Genomic DNA, 18,175 nt, shown 5'->3' on the forward strand with positions numbered 1-18,175 from the left:
AAATCTGAAGTTTGTAATGCATTAAGATGAAGAAAGGAAAGGCAGCAGGTCCTGATGAATTAGTAGTAGAACAAATTATCGCCCTTGAAAATAATGGGATTGAAAAACTTACTGATTTAATCAATGACATTTATGAGACTGGAATAATACCAGAAGATATGAAAAAAAAAATCAGTATTTATCACTCTTAGAACATAGAATAGTACAGCACAGTATAGGCCCTTCCGCCCACAATGTTGTGCCGACCCTCAAACCCTGCCTCCCATATAAGCCCCCACCTTAAATTCCTCCATTTCCCTGTCTAATACTCTCTTAAACTTCACTAGTGTATCTGCCTCCACCACTGACTCAGGCAGTACATTCCACACACGAACCACTCTCTGAGTAAAAAAAACTTCCTCTAATATCCCCCTTAAACTTCCCACCGCTTACCTTAAAGCCATGTCCTCTTGTATTGAGCAGTGGTGCCGAGGAAGAGGCGCTGGCTATCCACTCTATCTATTCCTCTTATTATCTTGTACACCTCTATCATGTCTCCTCTTATCCTCCTTCTCTACAAAGAGTAAAGCCCTAGCTCCCTTAATCTCTGATCATAATGCATACTCTCTAAACCAGGCAGCATCCTGGTAAATCTCCTCTGTACCCTTTCCAATGCTTCCATATCCTTCCTATAGTGAGGCGACCAGAACTGGACACAGTACTCCAAGTGTGGCCTAACCAGAGTTTTATAGAGCTGCATCATTACATCGCGACTCTTCAACTCTATCCCTCGACTTTTAACACCCCATAAACTTTCTTAACTACCCTATCCACCTGTGAGGCAACTTTCAGGGATCTGTGGACATGTACCCCCAGATCCCTCTGCTCCTCCACACTACCAAGTATCCTGCCATTTACAAACGTTTGTACTTTGTACTCTGCCTTGGAGTTTGTCCTTCCAAGGTGTACCACCTCACACTTCTCAGGGTTGAATTCCACCTGCCAATTCTCAGCCCACTTCTGCATCCTATCAATGCCTCTCTGCAATCTTTGACAATCCTCTACACTATCTGCAACACCACCAACCTTTGTGTCATCTGCAAACTTGCCAACCCACCCTTCTACCCCCACATCCAGGTTATTAATAAAAATCACAAAAAGTAGAGGTCCCAAAATAGATCCTTGTGGGACACTAGTCACAATCCTCCAATCTGAATGTACTCCCTCCACCACCACCCTCTGCCTTCTGCAGGCAAGCCAATTCTGAATCCATCTGGCCAAACTTCCCTGGATCCCATGCCTTCTGACTTTCTGAATAAGCCTACCGTGTGGAACATTGTCAAATGCCTTACTAAAATCCATATAGATCACATCCACTGCACTACCCTCATCTATATGCCTGGTCACCTCCCTCAAAGAACTCTTTCAGGCTTGTTAAACACAATCTGCCCTTCACAAAGCCATGCTGACTGTCCCTGATCAGACCATGATTCTCTAAATGCCCAGAGATCCTATCTCTAATAATTTTTTTCAACAGTTTTCCCACCACAGACATAAGGCTCACTGGTCTATACTCACCCAGACTATCCCTACTACCTTTTTTGAACAAGGGGACAACATTTGCCTCCCTCCAATCCTCCGCTACCATTCCCGTGGACGAGAACATAAAAATCCATAGAACCATAGAAACTACAGCACAGAAACAGGCCTTTTGGCCCTTCTTGGCTCTGCCGAACCATTTCCTGCCTAGTCCCACTGACCTGCACATGGACCATATCCCTCCATACACCTCCCATCCATGTATCTGTCCAATTTATTCTTAAATGTTAAAAAAGAACTCACATTTACCACCTCATCTGGCAGCTCATTCCATACTCCCACCACTCTCTGTGTGAAGAAGCCCCAGCTAATGTTCCCTTTAAACTTTTCCCCCCTCACCCTTAACCCATGTCCTCTGGTTTTTTTCCTCCCCTTGCCTCAGTGGAAAAAGCCTGCTTGCATTCACTCTATCTATACCCATCATAATTTTATATACCTCTATCAAATCTCCCCTCATTCTTCTACGCTCCAGGGAATAAAGTCCTAACCTATTCAACCTTTCTCTGTAACTGAGTTTCTCAAGTCCTGGCAACATCCTTGTAAACCTTCTCTGCACTCTTTCAACCTTATTTATATCCTTCCTGTAATTTGGTGACCAAAATTGAACACAATACTCCAGATTTAGCCTCACCAATGCCTTATACAACCTCATCAGAACATTCCAGCTCTTATACTCAATACTTTGATTAATAAAGGCCAATGTACCAAAAGCTCTCTTTACAACCCTATCTACCTGTGACGCCACTTTTAGGGAATTTTGTATCTGTATTCACAGATCTCTCTGTTCTACTGCACTCCTAGTGCCTTACCATTAACCCTGTATGTTCTACCTTGGTTTGTCCTTCCAACGTGCAATACCTCACACTTGTCTGTATTAAACTCCATCTGCCATTTTTCAGCCCATTTTTCCAGCTGGTCCAAGTCCCTCTGCAGGCTCTGAAAACCTTCCTCACTGTCTACTACACCTCCATTCTTTGTATCATCAGCAAATTTGCTGATCCAATTTACCACATTATCATCCAGATCATTGATATAGATGACAAATAACAATGGACCCAGCACTGATCCCTGTGGCACACCACTAGTCACAGGCCTCCACTCAGAGAAGCAATTCTCTACTACTACTCTTTGGCTTCTTCCATTGAGCAAATGTCTAATCCAATTTACCACCTCTCCATGTATACCTAGCGACTGAATTTTCCTAACTAACCTCCCAGGCGGGACCTTGTCAAAGGCCTTACTGAAGTCCATGTAGACAACATCCACTGCCTTCCCTTCATCCACCTTCCTGGTAACCTCCTCAAAAAACTCCAATAGATTGGTCAAACATGACCTACCACACACAAAGCCATGTTGACTCTCCCTAATAAGTCCCTGTCTATCCAAATGCTTGTAGATTCTGTCTCTTAGTACTCCCTCCAATAATTTACCTACTACTGACATTAAACTTACTGGCCTATAATTTCCCGGATTACTTTTCGATCCTTTTTTAAACAACGGAACAACATGAGCCACTCTCCAATCCTCCGGCACCTCACCCGTAGACAGCGACATTTTAAATATTTCTGCCAGGGCCCCTGCAATTTCAACACTAGTCTCCTTTAAGGTCCGAGGGAACACCTTGTCAGGTCCTGGGGATTTATCCACTTTAATTTTCCTCAAGACAGCAAGCACCTCCTCCTTTTCAATCTGTACAGTTTCCATGATCTCACTACTTGATTTCCTTAATTCCATAGACTTCATGCCAGTTTCCTTAGTAAATACAGACACAAAAAACCTATTTAAGATCTCCCCCATTTCCTTTGGTTCCGCATATAGCCGACCACTCTGATCTTCAAGAGGACCAATTTTATCCCTTACAACCCTTTTGCTCTTAATATACCTGTAAAAGCTCTTTGGATTATCCTTCACTTTGACTGCCAAGGCAACCTCATGTCTTCTTTTAGCCCTCCTGATTTCTTTCTTAAGTAGTTTCTTGCACTTCTTATACTCCTCAAGCACCTGATTTACTCCCTGTGTCCTTTTCATTTCATACAACTCCCTCTTCTTCTTTATCGGAGTTGCAATATCCCTTGAAAACCAAGGTTCCTTATTCCTATTCACTTTGCCTTTAATCCTGACAGGAATATACAAACTCTGCACTCTCAAAATTTCTCCTTTGAAGGCTTCCCACCTACCCATCACATCTTTGCCAGAGAACAACCTGTCCCAATCCACGCTTCTTAGATCCTTTCTCATTTCTTCAAATCTGGCCTTCTTCCAGTTCAGAACCTCAACCCTAGGACCAGATCTATCCTTGTCCATGATCAAGTTGAAACTAATGGTGTTATGATCACTGGAACCAAAGTGCTCCCCTACACAGACTTCCGTCACTTGTCCTAACTCGCTTCCTAACAGGAGATCCAATATTGCATCCCCTCTAGTTGGTCCCTCTATATATTGATTTAGAAAACTTTCCTGAACACATTTTACAAACTCTAAACCATCTAGACCCCTAACAGTATGGGAGTCCCAATCAATATATGGAAAATTAAAATCCCCTACCACCACAACTTTATGTTTCCTGCAGTTGCCTGCTATCTCTCTGCAGATTTGCTCTTCCAAGTCTCGTTGACTATTGGGTGGTCTGTAATACAATCCCACTAATGTGGCCATACCTTTCCTGTTTCTCAGTTCCACCCATAAGGACTCAGTAGACAAGCCCTCTAATCTGTCCTGCTTGAGCACTGCTGTAATATTTTCCCTAACAAGCAATGCTACTCCTCCACCTTTCATTCCTCTGCCTCGATCACATCTGAAACATCGGAACCCTGGAATATTAAGCTGCCAGTCCTGCCCCTCCTGTAGCCAAGTTTCACTAATTGCTATAACGTCATAATTCCACGTGTCAATCCACGCCCTCAACTCATCCGCCTTTCCAGAGGCTCAGCAATCTCTTCCCTCGCCTCGTGGAGCAGCCTCTTCCTAAGAAAGCTGGAGCAATAGAATATGAATTACATAGGACCATAAGTTTAATGAGTCATATCACCAAGATACTTCTAAGTATTTTGATGACGAGCTAAAAGTAAGATACAAGCTGAAATAGGCAAAGAACAATGTGGTTTTGTGAAAGACAAAGGTACAAGAAACACAATATTGATGTTAAGCATACTTTCAGAACAACCTATTCAAGTGCAAAAAGATTTGTTTGTTTGCTTTATCGACTACACAAAAGCATTTGATAAAGTGCAGCACAATGAGTTATTTGAAATATTATAGAAAACTCTAGATCCAAATTCGAAAGACCTCCGCCTAATCAGAAATCTGTACTGGGAACAAACTGCCAGTATAAGAATAGTTGGAGAAGTGAGTCAGTTTACGAAAATCAAGAGGTGTTAGACAAGGGTGTGTTTTCTCTCATGATTTATTTAATGTGTACAGTGAAACAATACTACCAAAAATAAGAGACATCTTGGGAATCAAAGTTGGCGGTGAAAACATCAGTAATTTCAGATATGCAGATGACACTGTGTTAATTGCAAGTATGGAGGAAGAAATACAAAATTGAATTGATACAGTTGTTGAAGAAAGTGCAAAAATGGGTCTATCTATCAATGGCAAAAAGACAGAATGTATGGTGATATCCAAAAAGGAGGAGAATCCTATCTGCAGGCTGAGATTAAATGGGGAAGATATAAAACAAGTCCAGAACTTTTGCTACTTAGGAAGCTGGTTGACATCAGATGGCAGGTGCAACTTGGACATCAAAAGAAGAATAGGGATGGAAAAAGACCTTTACGAGAATGAAGAGTATACTGACCAATATTAAACTACGCGTGACAACCCGCTTCAGGTTATCCAGTTATGTTACATTTATCCAGTTATGTTATATGACTCAAAATGTTGGATAATATCTAGTAACATGAGGAAATGAATTGTAGCAGCAGAGATGTGGTTTTGGAGGAGGATGCGAAGAATATCATAGATGAAACGAATATGTAATGAGGATGTCATGAACAGAGCAAACACAAAAAGAGAAATAATGTATGAAATCATGAAAAGGCATCGTAACTTCATTGGACATGTGATTAGGAAAGAGGAGTTCGAATGCATGGTAATTATGGGAAAGATTGAAGGGGAGAAAGCAAGAGGAAGACAAAGACAAATGATGATGGAGACAGCAGCCAGAGAACTGGAAATGAATACCAATGATTTGATCCACTTGACCCGAAACAGGAGTGTGTGGACCATGGCAGTCAAAGCTCAAACTGGGCATGGCACCTGATGATGATGATAGCCATGGTTGTATCATATTTCCTTCAGAATACTACTTCCTCTTTTGGATGTATATATCCTGGGCTAGAGCGAAGTGATGATGGCGCTAAATGGCAACTCTTTTGCTTGCATCTTCGGAAACAGCTTTATTTCCATCTTTAATATTTCTATTTTTCTCTTTCAGGATTCTCCTGAAGACCCTAACCTGGAGTTACATGCTGACTACGGTTCTTTGCGGGATTGGGACCCACTCTCAGGCTTTCACAACTGGCCATTGTTTGGCACACCTAAGAGTTCGGCTCGCCTTTGGAGGCCTATGATCTCGGGGCTCTGGAGATGGGCAGATCGAATGTCATTGTCCCATACCAGTGTGTTGTGGGAGCTGGAACATCTTTGACTGTGTGCCCAGAGACCTGAGATCTTTGGGCACAGTGCTTGAAAAAAGCAACGCAACGGACTTTTAACATCATAAACCAGCGAGTTGTTTGTTAAGTCTCCCCTTTCACTGTGAAACAGAGACACAGAGACACCTCTTTCTCCCTTATTAGGGAAAGGGAGAGCCTGTGCTATGTCAAATGCCAGGTGAACAATGTAGTCTCTGGACTACTGCAAGTCTGTGTCTTTACTGTTGCTTTGCTCATGCTTGAGTGCTCGGTGGTGGGTGCTGATGCTTTTTTTATGCTGGTGGGGAGGGGAGATTGTTGCTTGCTGCTGCTTATGCGCAAGAGGGAGTGGAGCCGGTGGGGGTGACTTTGGGGTTCTAACATTTAACTGTCATTCATTCTTTGGGGCACTCCTGTTTTCATGGACAGTTGTGAAGAAGCAGCATTTCAGAATGTATATTGCATACATTCCTCTGACATTAAGTGTACCTTTGAAACCAAAAAAAAAATAAAAACATTGACTCCAAAACCCCTCCCACGCACAAAAAAACAACTAGAAAGAACAGGTGACAAAACAGAATATAAAAACCATAAGACAAAAAGAGTCCATAGTCCAAATCCATAAACACAGAACTTCGGTAACATCCTCCAATATTATCAAAAGACAGAATTCTCTCCAGCAGCAGAGGGATCCCATCGGCAATCAAAAGGCAGGAATTCGGTGCAATATTTTTCACCTGCAATACTGAAGCCCACAGACTACATGGCCTTGTGGCAACTTGGACACAATATCGGCTTGAGAATAAAAAAAGATCATAGTGATTGTAACTCTTCTTTGATATCAAAATGGTGTTCTCTAACTATTGCTGCTGAAACTATTACTTTGCCTGAACTTGCATAGAAGCACATCGAGGCTGAATACAGGACTGAAAAAGGTGTATATCTTTTCATATATCAATATAGAATATAGATTTAAAATTCTGCAAAACAAAACCCAGAAAAACTATATATTAAAAAAGTGAAGTAGTGTCCAAGGGTTCAATGACCATTTAGGAATTGGATGGCAGAGGGGAAGAAGCTGTTCCTGAGTCACTGAGTGTGTGCCTTCAGGCTTCCATATCTCCTACCTAATGGTAACAGTGAGAAAAGGGCATGCCCTGGGCGCTGGAGGTCCTTAATATTGGACACTACCTTTCTGAGACACCATGAAGATGTCCTGGATACTTTGTAGGCTCATACCCAAGACGGAGCCGACTAAATTTACAACACTCTGCAGCTTCTTTTGGTTCATGGTTGAGCATAGCAGGAGATCAACTATTCTGGATTGGGTACGGTACAATGAACTGGAATTGATTAGGGAGCTTAACATAAAAGAACCCTTAAGGGCAACTGATCATAATATAATCAAGTTCATCCTAAAATTTGAGAAGGAGAAACTAAAGCCAGATATATCAGTATTATAATGGAGTAAAGGGAATTATAGAGGCATGAGAGAGGAGTTGGAAAAGAACGCTGGCAGGGATGACATTAGAGCAGCAATGGCTGGAATTTCTGGAAGCAATTCGAAAGGCCCAGGATACATCCATCCCAAAGATGATGAAGTATTCTAAAAGAAATAGGATACAACGATGGCTAACAAGGGAAGTCAAAGCCAACATAAAAGGCAAAGAGCTGGCATATAATAGAGCAGAAAAAGTGGGAAGTTAGAGGATTGGGAAGCTTTTAAATACCATCAGAAGGCAACTAAAGAGTCATTAAGGTAAAGATTGAACATGAAAGTAAGCTAGCGAATAATATTAAAGAGAATATAAAAGTTTCTTCAGCTACATAAAGTGTAAAAGAAAGGCGAGAGTGGATATCAGACCACTGAAAAATGATGCTGGATAGGTAGTAATGGGGGACAAGCAAATGGCGGTTGAACTACATAAATAATTTCCATCAGTCATCACTGTGGAATACACTATCAGTGTGGTGGAAGTACCAGCTGTGGAAGACACTATCAGCATGGTCATGAAGTGTGTGAAGGTACCATTAATAGAGAGAAGATTCATGGGAAATTGAAAGGTCTGAAGGTACAAAAGTCACCTAAACCAGATGGTGTACCCCCCAGTGTTCTGAAAGAGGTGGGTGAAGACACTGTCAAGGCATTAAATAATGATTTTTCAAGAATCACCAGATTCTGGAATGATTTCAGAAGACTGGAAAATTGCAAATGTCACTTCACTCTTCAAGAAGGGAGCAGGCAGAAGAAAGGAAATTATAGGCCAGTTAGTTTGACCTCAGTGGTTGGGAAGATGTTGGAGTCAATAGTTGAGGATGTGGTTTTGGGGTACTTGCAGACACATGATAAAATTAGCCATTGTTATCATGGCTTCCTCAAGGGAAAATCCTGCCTGACAAATTTGTTGGAATTCTTTGAAAAAATAACAAGCAGGATAGACAAAGGAGAATTGGCTGATGTTGTGTACTTGGATTTTCTAAAGGCCTTTGACAAGATACCACACATGAGGCTGCTTAACAAGCTATGCGGTATTACAGGAAAGATTCTGGCATGGATAAATTAGAGGTTGATTGGCAGAAGGCAGAGTGTGGGAATAAAAGGAGTCTTTTCTGACTGGCTGACAGTGACTAATGATATTCCATAGGGATCTGTGTTGGGCCCATTTTTTTTTACATTATATGTCAATGATTTGGATGACGGAATTGATGGCTTTGTTGCAAGGTTACTTTGTTACCGATCAACACTGGGTGGTGCTTGGACACAGTGGCACTGACAAGCTCCTGCAGCCCGGACCTGGAACACCTGTCGGTGAAGTGTCGTCTCTACTATCTGCTATGGGAATTCACCTTGGTCGTACTGACAGCGGTCTACGTTCCCCCCAGGCGGGCGTGGAGTGTGCTCTGAACATACTGTATGCCAATATCAGTGAACTTGAAACCAGGTACCCGGAGGCTTTGCTCATTACAGCCGGGGACTTTAACCAGGCCAACCTCAGAAAGGCGCTGCCAAATTATACCAACATGTCTCCTGCCCCACTAGAGGCCCGAATATACTTGACCACTGCTACACTAGTGGCATTACTGGTCAGGGATACTATTACAGCTACAGAAAGGGTGGGTAATGTAGCAGCATCCTCTTTTGAGTCAGTAAGGGTGGAAGTCAGGAACAGGAAGGGAGCAGTTGCTCTGTTGGGGGTATTCTATAGGCCCCCTGGTCGCAGCAGAGATACAGAGGAGCAGATTTTCATAAGGCCAGTGATGTTGTGGGGATGGAACTGGACTCTCTGATGGTGGTGTCTGAAAAGAAAAGAGGATGCTGTCCAAGTTGCATGCCATCTTGGACAATGTCTCCCATCCACTACATAATGGACTGGTTGGGCACAGGAGTACATTCAGCCAGAGACTCATTCCACCGAGATGCAACACAGAGCGTCATAGGAAGTCATTCCTGCCTGTGGCCATCAAACTTTACAACTCCTCCCTTGGAGGGTCAGACACCCTGAGCCAATAGGCTGGTCCTGGACTTATTTTCTGGCATAATTTACATATTACTATTTAATTATTTATGGTGCAACTGTAGCGAAAACCAATTTCCCCCGGGATCAATAAAGTATGACTATGACTATGAGATTGGGAGGCAGATTTTGGAAAGGTGAAAAAAATAACAGGATTGTTATCATGGGTGACTTTAACTTCCCTAATATTGATTGGCACCCGATTAGTTCCAAGGGTTTAGATGGGGCAGAGTTTGTTGAGTGTGTCCAGGACGGATTCTTGTCACAGTATGTGGACAGGCCGACTAGGGGGAATGCCATACTAAATCTAATACTAGGTAATCAACCGGGTCAGGTCACAGATCTCTCAGTGAGTGAGCATCCGGGGGACAGTAACCACCGCTCCCCAGCCTTGAGCATTATCATGGAAAAAGATAGAATCAGAGAGGACAGGAAAATTTTTAATTGGGAAAGGGCAAATTACGAGGCTGTAAGGCTAGAACTTGCGGGTGTGAATTGGGATGATGCTTTTGCAGGGAAATGTACTATGGACATGTGGTCGATGTTTAGAGATCTCTTGCAGGGTGTTAGGGATAAACTTGTCCCGGTGAGGAAGATAAAGAATGGTAGTGCGAAGGAACCATGGGTGACAAGTGATGTGGAAAATCTAGTCAGGTGGAAGGCGGCAGCATACATGAGGTTTAGGAAGCAAGGAACAGATGAGTCTATTGAGAAATATAGGGAAGCAAGAAAGGAGCTGAAGGGGCTTAGAAGAGCAAGAAGGGGGTATGAGAAGGCCTTGGCAAGTAGGGTAAAGGAAAACCCTAAGGCATTCTTCAACTATGTGAAGAACAAAGGATGACAGGAGTGAAGGTAGGATCGATTAGAGATAAAGGTGGGAAGATGTGCCTGGAGGCTGTGAAAGTGAGTGAGGTCCTCAGTGAATACTTCTCTTCGGTATTCACCAATGAGAGGGAACTTGATGATGGTGAGGACAATATGAGTGAGGTTGATGTTCTGGAGCATGTTGATATTAAGGGAGAGGAGGTGTTGGAGTTGTTAAAATACGTTTGGACGGATAAGTCCCCGGGGCCTGACAGAATATTCCCCAGGCTGCTTCATGAGGCGAGAGAAGAGATTGCTGACCCTCTGGCTAGGATCTTTATGTCCTCGTTGTCCATGGGAATGGTACCGGAGGATTGGAGGGAGGCGAATGTTGTCCCCTTGTTCAAAAAAGATGGTAGGGATAGTCCGGGTAATTATAGACCAGTGAGTCTTGTGTCTGTGGTGGGAAAGCTGTTGGAAAAGATTCTTACAGATAGGATTTATGGGCATTTAGAGAATCATGGTCTGATCAGGGACAGTCAGCATGGCTTTGTGAAGGGCAGATCGTGTCTAACAAGCCTGATAGAGGTCCTTGAGGAGGTGACCAGGCATATAGATGAGGGTAGTGCAGTGGATGTGATGTATATGGATTTTAGTAAGGCACTTGACAAGGTTCCACACGGTAGGCTAATTCAGAAAGTCAGAAGGCATGGGATCCAGGGAAGTTTGGCCAGATGGATTCAGAATTGGCTTGCCTGCAGAAGGCAGAGGGTGGTGGTAGAGGGAGTACATTCAGATTGGAGGATTGTGACTAGTGGTGTCCCATAAGGATCTGTTCTGGGACCTCTACTTTTCATGATTTTTATTAACAACCTGGATGTGGGGGTAGAAGGGTGGGTTGGCAAGTTTGCAGATGACACAATGGTTGGTGGTGTTGTAGATAGTGTAGAGGATTGTCAAAGATTGCAGAGAGACATTGATAGGATGCAAAAGTGGGCTGAGAAGTGGCAGATGGAGTTCAACCCGGAGAAGTGTGAGGTGGTACACTTGGGAAGGACAAACTCCAAGGCAGAGTACAAAGGAAATGGCAGGATACTTGGTAGCATGGAGGAGCAGAGCGATCTGGGGGTACATGTCCCCAGATCCCTGAAAGTTGCCTCACAAGTCGATAGGGTAGTTAAGAAAGCTTATGGGGTGTTAGCTTTCATAAGTCGAGGGATAGAGTTTAAGAGTCACGATGTAATGATGCAGCTCCATAAACCTCTGGTTAGGCCACACTTGGAGTACTGTGTCCGCTTTCTAGAGATGCTGCCTGGCCTGCTGTGTTCACCAGCAACTTTTATGTGTGTTGCTTGAAATTCCAGCATCTGCAGATTTCCTCGTGTTTACATTTCTAAAGACTTGTTCAAGTTTCTGGAATAGCCTCTCTGCTTAACATTTGGTAAGTAGCGATTAGGGAATGCTAGGATAGATATCGAGGCACACAAAAATTGGGGGAGAATTTCAAGGCAGGATGTTTTTGCTGCCCTATTTGAGCAGATCCTCCTAGGTTGGCCTTTCCTGGTACAAATTTACTTTTAGGTCATCAACACTTAGGCTACGTCCACACTACGCAGGATAATTTTGAAAACAAAGCTTTTTCTCTTCATTCTGACCCTCTGTCCACACTAAAACGGCATTTTCATCCCCTGAAAACAGAGATTTTCAGAAACGGTCTCCAGAGTGAATAAATCTGAAAACGCCTAATATCCGTTACAGTGTGTACAGGGTAACCAGAGCTTTTTAAAACCGCTGTCATGACGTGCCGGAACAGATGGCGGCAGCGCGGCATTTCATTATTTTCTTCTTCTTATCATTATTATTACTACTACTTTATTGTCGCCAAACAATTGATACTAGAGCGTACAATCATCACAGCAATATTTGATTCTGCGCTTCACAGAACAGAACAATTTCAGAACAGACGGCAACGAGTCTGAAGCCAGAAGAGTTAGAATTGTACTCACCAAATACTTTGACCCATAGCTTACTGAATAAATAAGTATACTCACTTTGCCCTGTTTTCTGTCCTTGCTTGTATGAAGATGGTTTACCTATCTATGCAAGTACTTCTCTGACAATAGATGTGTAACAGCCTAATGTAACATTGTATGGAAATACAAGATAACACTGACGCAGACATGTTTTATACATTTAACAAAGTACTTTATTAATGCAACAGAGTTGGTCAGTTTTTCGATGTTTGTCGTCAGCCAGGTCATACTGTCCATGAACTCCCTGTCAGTTGCCTCCATACGCTCCAGTATATGTATTTTTTAGTTTTAAGTCCTCCTGCGCGAGAGCCAAGAGCAATTCCTTTTAAGTTTTAGTCATAGTCATACTTTATTGATCCCGGGGGAAATTGGTTTTCGCTACAGTTGCACCATAAATAATAAATAGTAATAAAACCATAAATAGTTAAATAGTAATATGCAAATTATTTATGCAGGAAATAAGTCCAGGACCAGCCTATTGGCTCAGGGTGTCTGACCCTCCAAGGGAGGAGTTGTAAGGCAGGAATGACTTCCTATGACGCTCTGTGTTGCATCTCGGTGGAATGAGTCTCTGGGTACTCCTGTGCCCACCCAGTACATTATGTCGTGGATGGGAGACATTGTCCAAGATGGCGTGCAACTTGGACAGGATCCTCTTTTCAGACATCACCGTCAGAGAATCCAGTTCCATCCCCACAACATCACTGGCCTTACGAATGAGTTTGTTGATTCTGTTGGTGTCTGCCACCCTCAGCCTGCTGCCCCGGCACAAAACAGCAAACATGATAGCACTGGCCACCACAGACTCGTAGAACATCCTCAGCATCGTCCGGCAGATGTTAAAGGACCTCAGTCTCCTCAGGAAATAGAGACTGCTCTGACCCTTCTTGTAGACAGCCTCAGTGTTCTTAGACCAGTCCAGTTTATTGTCAATTCGTATCCCCAGGTATTTGTAATCCTCTACCATGTCCACACTGACCCCCTGGATGGAAACAGGGGTCACTAGTACCTTAGCTCTCCTCAGGTCTACCACCAGCTCCTTAGTCTTTTTCACATTGAGTTGCAGATAATTCTGCTCACACCATGTGACAAAGTTTCCTACCGTAGCCCTGTACTCAGCTTCATCTCCCTTGCTGATGCATCCAACTATGGCAGAGTTATCAGAAAACTTCTGAAGATGACAAGACTCTGTGCAGTAGTTTCTACTCTGTAACTGGAAAAATGCGCATCAAGTATACTGTTTCACCTTCGCTTGCTTTCTGTGTGTCCTGCGCGTGCCCAGTAGGAGGAGATTCGCCCAAATATCTGTCTAATGTGGACAGAGATAGTTTGAAAAACGCTTAGTGTGGACGTCTGTCGTTTCAACTCGAAACCGGCGTTTTCAAAATTATCCGGCATATTGAGGACGTAGCCTTAGTAAATGGCTTCAGTCACCAGTCTTCTGTTAATGGCTCCAGACACCAGTCTTCTGTTCCTTGACAATGCATTTCCTAAAAGCTGTGAATATCAATATCCAAGTCCATTTGTAACAATACATTTCCTAAAAACTCGGAACACCAGCCCAGACCTGCTGGCATCTATCGGATGAATGTAATCAGGTGTTAAGTTTTGTATGTAGCTTCAAAAGAAAACCTTATTTATACTTTGCAAATGTGGAATTGTCCTTTGTGTGTGTGGCAAATAAATATCGAGCCCCACATTGGGCAGCAGACCTTTCTAGCAAAAGCATCTCCATCCGTATGATGCCTGCTAAAACTTGTTTCGTCAAATAAAGAAGCAGTTTTGTATCTACCGGTAACTCTCTCTCTGGTGATTTCATTCATGCCACAACGGACATTGCCTCAGAACAGAGGGGCATCATTTTAGAAAAGAGGTGAGGGCAAATTTCAGAGTAGTGAATCTGTGGAATTCGTTGCTACAGGTTGTAGAGGCCAAATCTTTGTGTATTTAAGAAGTTGATAGATTCCTGCTTGGTCAGGGCATAAAGTGATATGGGGAACGGGTGTGGGTGGATAGCAGGAGATTGGGGCAGAGAAGAAAATTGGATCAGGCATAATGAAATGATGGAACAGATTCAATGGGCCAAATGGCCAAATTCTGCTCCTATATCTTATGGCCTACTCGGTAGTGTGGTATATAGTGAGGTGGTCGTTGCAGACTTTTTATTCGAGGCAGAAACTTGATAAATTCGTAATAAGTACATTATAAAGTGAAAATACGAGGCTTGAAACATTAAAGGTGCAGGATTAGAAACACCGGTGTATTGATGGGCACAGAGCATTGAAAAGAAAAGGTAAGGCTGAGAACTATTCCAGGAGTTCTACTGGCTAAATTAGTATTGTCACAACTTGGGTGAATAAGTTGCATGCAGCTGCACTATATTTCTATAGATATACCTCGGAGAGCATTCTGACTGCATCTCAAGCCTGGTATGAAGCCTCCATAGCACAAGCCTGAAGACACACAATTCAGGAATAGCTTCTTCCCCTCTGCCATCTGATTTTTGAATAGACTTTGAACCATTGAACACTACCTCATTACTTTTATTCCTCTTTTTACAGTACTTATTTAACTTCTTTTAATATATAGGCTTTTTACTGTAATTTACAGTTTTTATGTATTGCACAATACTACTGCAAAATAATAAATTTCATGACATATGCCGGTGATATTAAACCTGATTCTGATCAGAGGCTGCAAAGGGTTATAGACTCAGCCAGCTCCATCATAAGGTCTTGCAGTAGGATTAGGCCATTTGGCCCATCGAGTATCTCTGCCAACTCTCCACCATCGAGGAAATCTTCAAGAGACAGGGCCTCGAGAAGGCAGCATCAATCACCATCTGGGACATGCCCTTGGTACTTCCACCGGGCAGAACATAAAACACACACAACGATTCAACAGCAGCTACTTCCCTTTCCCCATCAGATTTCTGAATGGTCCATCAACACAATCTCACTTTTTGAACACTCAATTTATTTTTTTGTATTTCTTATATCTTATTGTATTTTTTATGTATTGCATTGTACTGCATCTCAAAACAATAATTTGATGGCATATGTCAGTGATAACCCTGATTCTAGTCACTGATTTAATATGGCTTAGACCACGAGTGCTGAGTTAGATTTTGTTAATTAGACAAAGGCTGGACCAGGCACCAGAGAATCTTTTACTTATTCACAAACAATAGAAAATCTTCAGATGCGGGAATCCAAGCAACACACACAAAATGCTAGAGCATCTCAGCAGGCCAGCTAGCATCTGTGGAAAACACCAGTCCTGCCGAAGGGTTCCGGCCCGAAACGTCGACTGTACTTTTTCCCCATAGATGCTGCCTGGCCTGCTGAGTTCCTCCAGCATCTTTTATTCATCCTTTACTGTTGCACTATTTATTTACTTTGTAATTCACAGTAACTTTGCGTTTTTTTGCACCGTACTTCTACCGCAAAGTAACATTTCACGCCACATGAGACAGTGATAATAAACGTGAGCAGGGGCAAAGAGACATTCACGTGGGGGGCACTGTGCAATAGTTTCTAAAATAAAGGCAAACTATAAGCAGATTAGAGGAGAGATATCCCCAGCTCCTCCTAAGAGGGAAATTACCTTTTTGCCTTCACAGTGGACAAGTTGCCGGCGTGCTGAAGATGCCGTGAGTGACAATGTGGCGTCGGCACTCCTGACGCGAACACGGACTCGAGCCGGAGCCGACTCTCGCGCCCTGATTTAAACCGGCTCGAGCGCCAGCCGCCAGCCTCTCGCCGCGCTCCTAACCCCGCGCGTCACCATCAGGCGGTCGCCAACCTACCGTGGCGCTGTGGCTGCCATGAGGCTTACTTTACAGGAGGGACTCAGGAGGTCAGGGTTGTATTTATGTGGAGGAATAAAGAGTCGACATTCTGTGCGCGTCGCTCCAGGTTTCCCACATCCGCAGGGCACCCTTGTGCTTATTATTTCACAGATCGGTTGCTGTCGGCCCCTCAACCTCCAGTGGTACATCCCGCTCCCGCACGCTGACGGGACGGTGCGCGCTACGCGTCCCCGAGCAACGCGCCGGATGGTAAACACAGACATCGGCCAGGGGCTGTGCCGGTAAGTAGTGCGGCCCCGAAACTTCTTATTGTATTTCCCCTTATATTGGTACATTGTAGGTCAGCCGTCGGCGACATCGCCCTTTTGTTTGTCTTACGGCGCGAGGAGTTCTACAGTTTAAAGCTGTGGTGTCAAAATATGAATTCAGGCCTGCAGACAGGTAATGCATCGTTGACACTTATAAATACATATTGCTTTCTTCTAGGGAAGTGATTAGCTTTTAATTCCTATCCGCCATCAGATTTTGAATGGACCATGAACGCAACAGAATTAGAAACTGACGAGCTCAATAACACTGCCTCACTCACTGTTCTTGTACTACTTATTCAATTTAATTTTAAAGATATACTTATTGTAATATATAGGTTTATGATAATTATGTATTGCAATGTACTGCTGCTGAATAACAACTAATTTCATAACATATATGTGATATTAAACCGGATTCTGATTTTGATTTATATTGGGTACAAGAATGTTACTGCAGTTCATAGCCAATTGTTCTGTTTCTGTTAACACGAGAAAGTCGCAGATGCTGGAAATCCAGAACAACAAACACAATTTGCTGAAGGAACTCAGCAGGTCAGGCAGCAGCTATGGAAATGAATAAACAGTTGACGTTTTGGGCCCAGACCCGTCTTCAGGACTATTCATTACCCTTGTTTATTCATTACCCAAGCATTAACTTGTTTAGATTTTTTTTTTTGGATTGTTTTTTAAAAAAACAGAAATGGAAGAAATGAATACATTCAGCATAAGCATAACATTCTCAAGGTTATGAAACAGTAAAAATTGGAGATCCCAAGAGACCAGAATTTGTGCAGTGTAGGTACAAAACACTGGTAGAAGTTAAGAGTTTGAAAAGTGTCATGTCCTGATGGACTTGCTTAAAACTGATCAGAGCTGGTGTAATCCAGTCACAAACAGGAGAAAATGCAGGTGCTGGAAGTCCAAGCCACACACACAAAATGTTGGAGGAACTCAGCAGGCCAGGCAGCATCCATGGAAAAGAGTACAGTCAATGTTTTGGGTCAAAAACCTTCAGCAAGGTTTCAGCCCAAAACGTCAGTTGTACTCTTTTCCATAGGTGCTGCCTGACCTGACTTCCTCCAGCTTTTTGTAGGAGTTGGTGTAGGTTGTTTAATGGATGAACAGGATTCATGAATGAGCAGGACATGGGGAGAGTGAGAGAATACAGAGTCAGAATTAGGTTTATTATTGCTGACACGTGACATGAAATGTGTTCTTTATTGGCAGCAAAACAGTGCAATGACATGAAGTGCTAAAAATTACAAAAATAAACATAGAAACATAGAAAAACTACAGCACAATACAGGCCCTTCGGCCCATAATGCTGTGCTGAACCTGTACTTTTGAAATTACCTAAGGTTACTCATCGCCCTCTATTTTTCGAAGCTCCATGTACCTATCCAAGAGTCTCTTAAAAGACCCTATCATATCCGCTTCCACCACCATCGCTGGCAGCCTATTCCACGCACTCACCACTCTCTGCGTA

General features: G+C 43.0%; 2 protein-coding genes across 9 annotated transcripts in view; one reads left to right on the forward strand and one right to left on the reverse strand.

Annotated features, from left to right (window-relative positions):
* The window catches only part of slf1 (SMC5-SMC6 complex localization factor 1), a 140,331-nt gene extending 123,902 nt beyond the window's left edge, over window positions 1-16,429 (reverse strand). Inside the window, exon 1 of the mRNA XM_072281213.1 lies at window positions 16,174-16,429. The gene's annotated coding sequence lies outside the window, so the exon portion shown is untranslated. The remainder of the gene's footprint in view (window positions 1-16,173) is intronic.
* kiaa0825 (KIAA0825 ortholog) overlaps window positions 16,267-18,175 on the forward strand; it is a 314,659-nt gene continuing 312,750 nt past the window's right edge. For 7 of the 8 annotated variants that reach the window (XM_072281205.1, XM_072281210.1, XM_072281208.1 and 4 more), the window contains exon 1: window positions 16,267-16,659. The gene's annotated coding sequence lies outside the window, so the exon portion shown is untranslated. The other variant, XM_072281206.1, reaches the window with a different exon arrangement.

The sequence above is a fragment of the Mobula birostris genome, chromosome 17 (genome assembly GCF_030028105.1).
Source record: "Mobula birostris isolate sMobBir1 chromosome 17, sMobBir1.hap1, whole genome shotgun sequence".
In the NCBI taxonomy this organism is placed as follows: Eukaryota; Metazoa; Chordata; class Chondrichthyes; order Myliobatiformes; family Myliobatidae; genus Mobula; species Mobula birostris.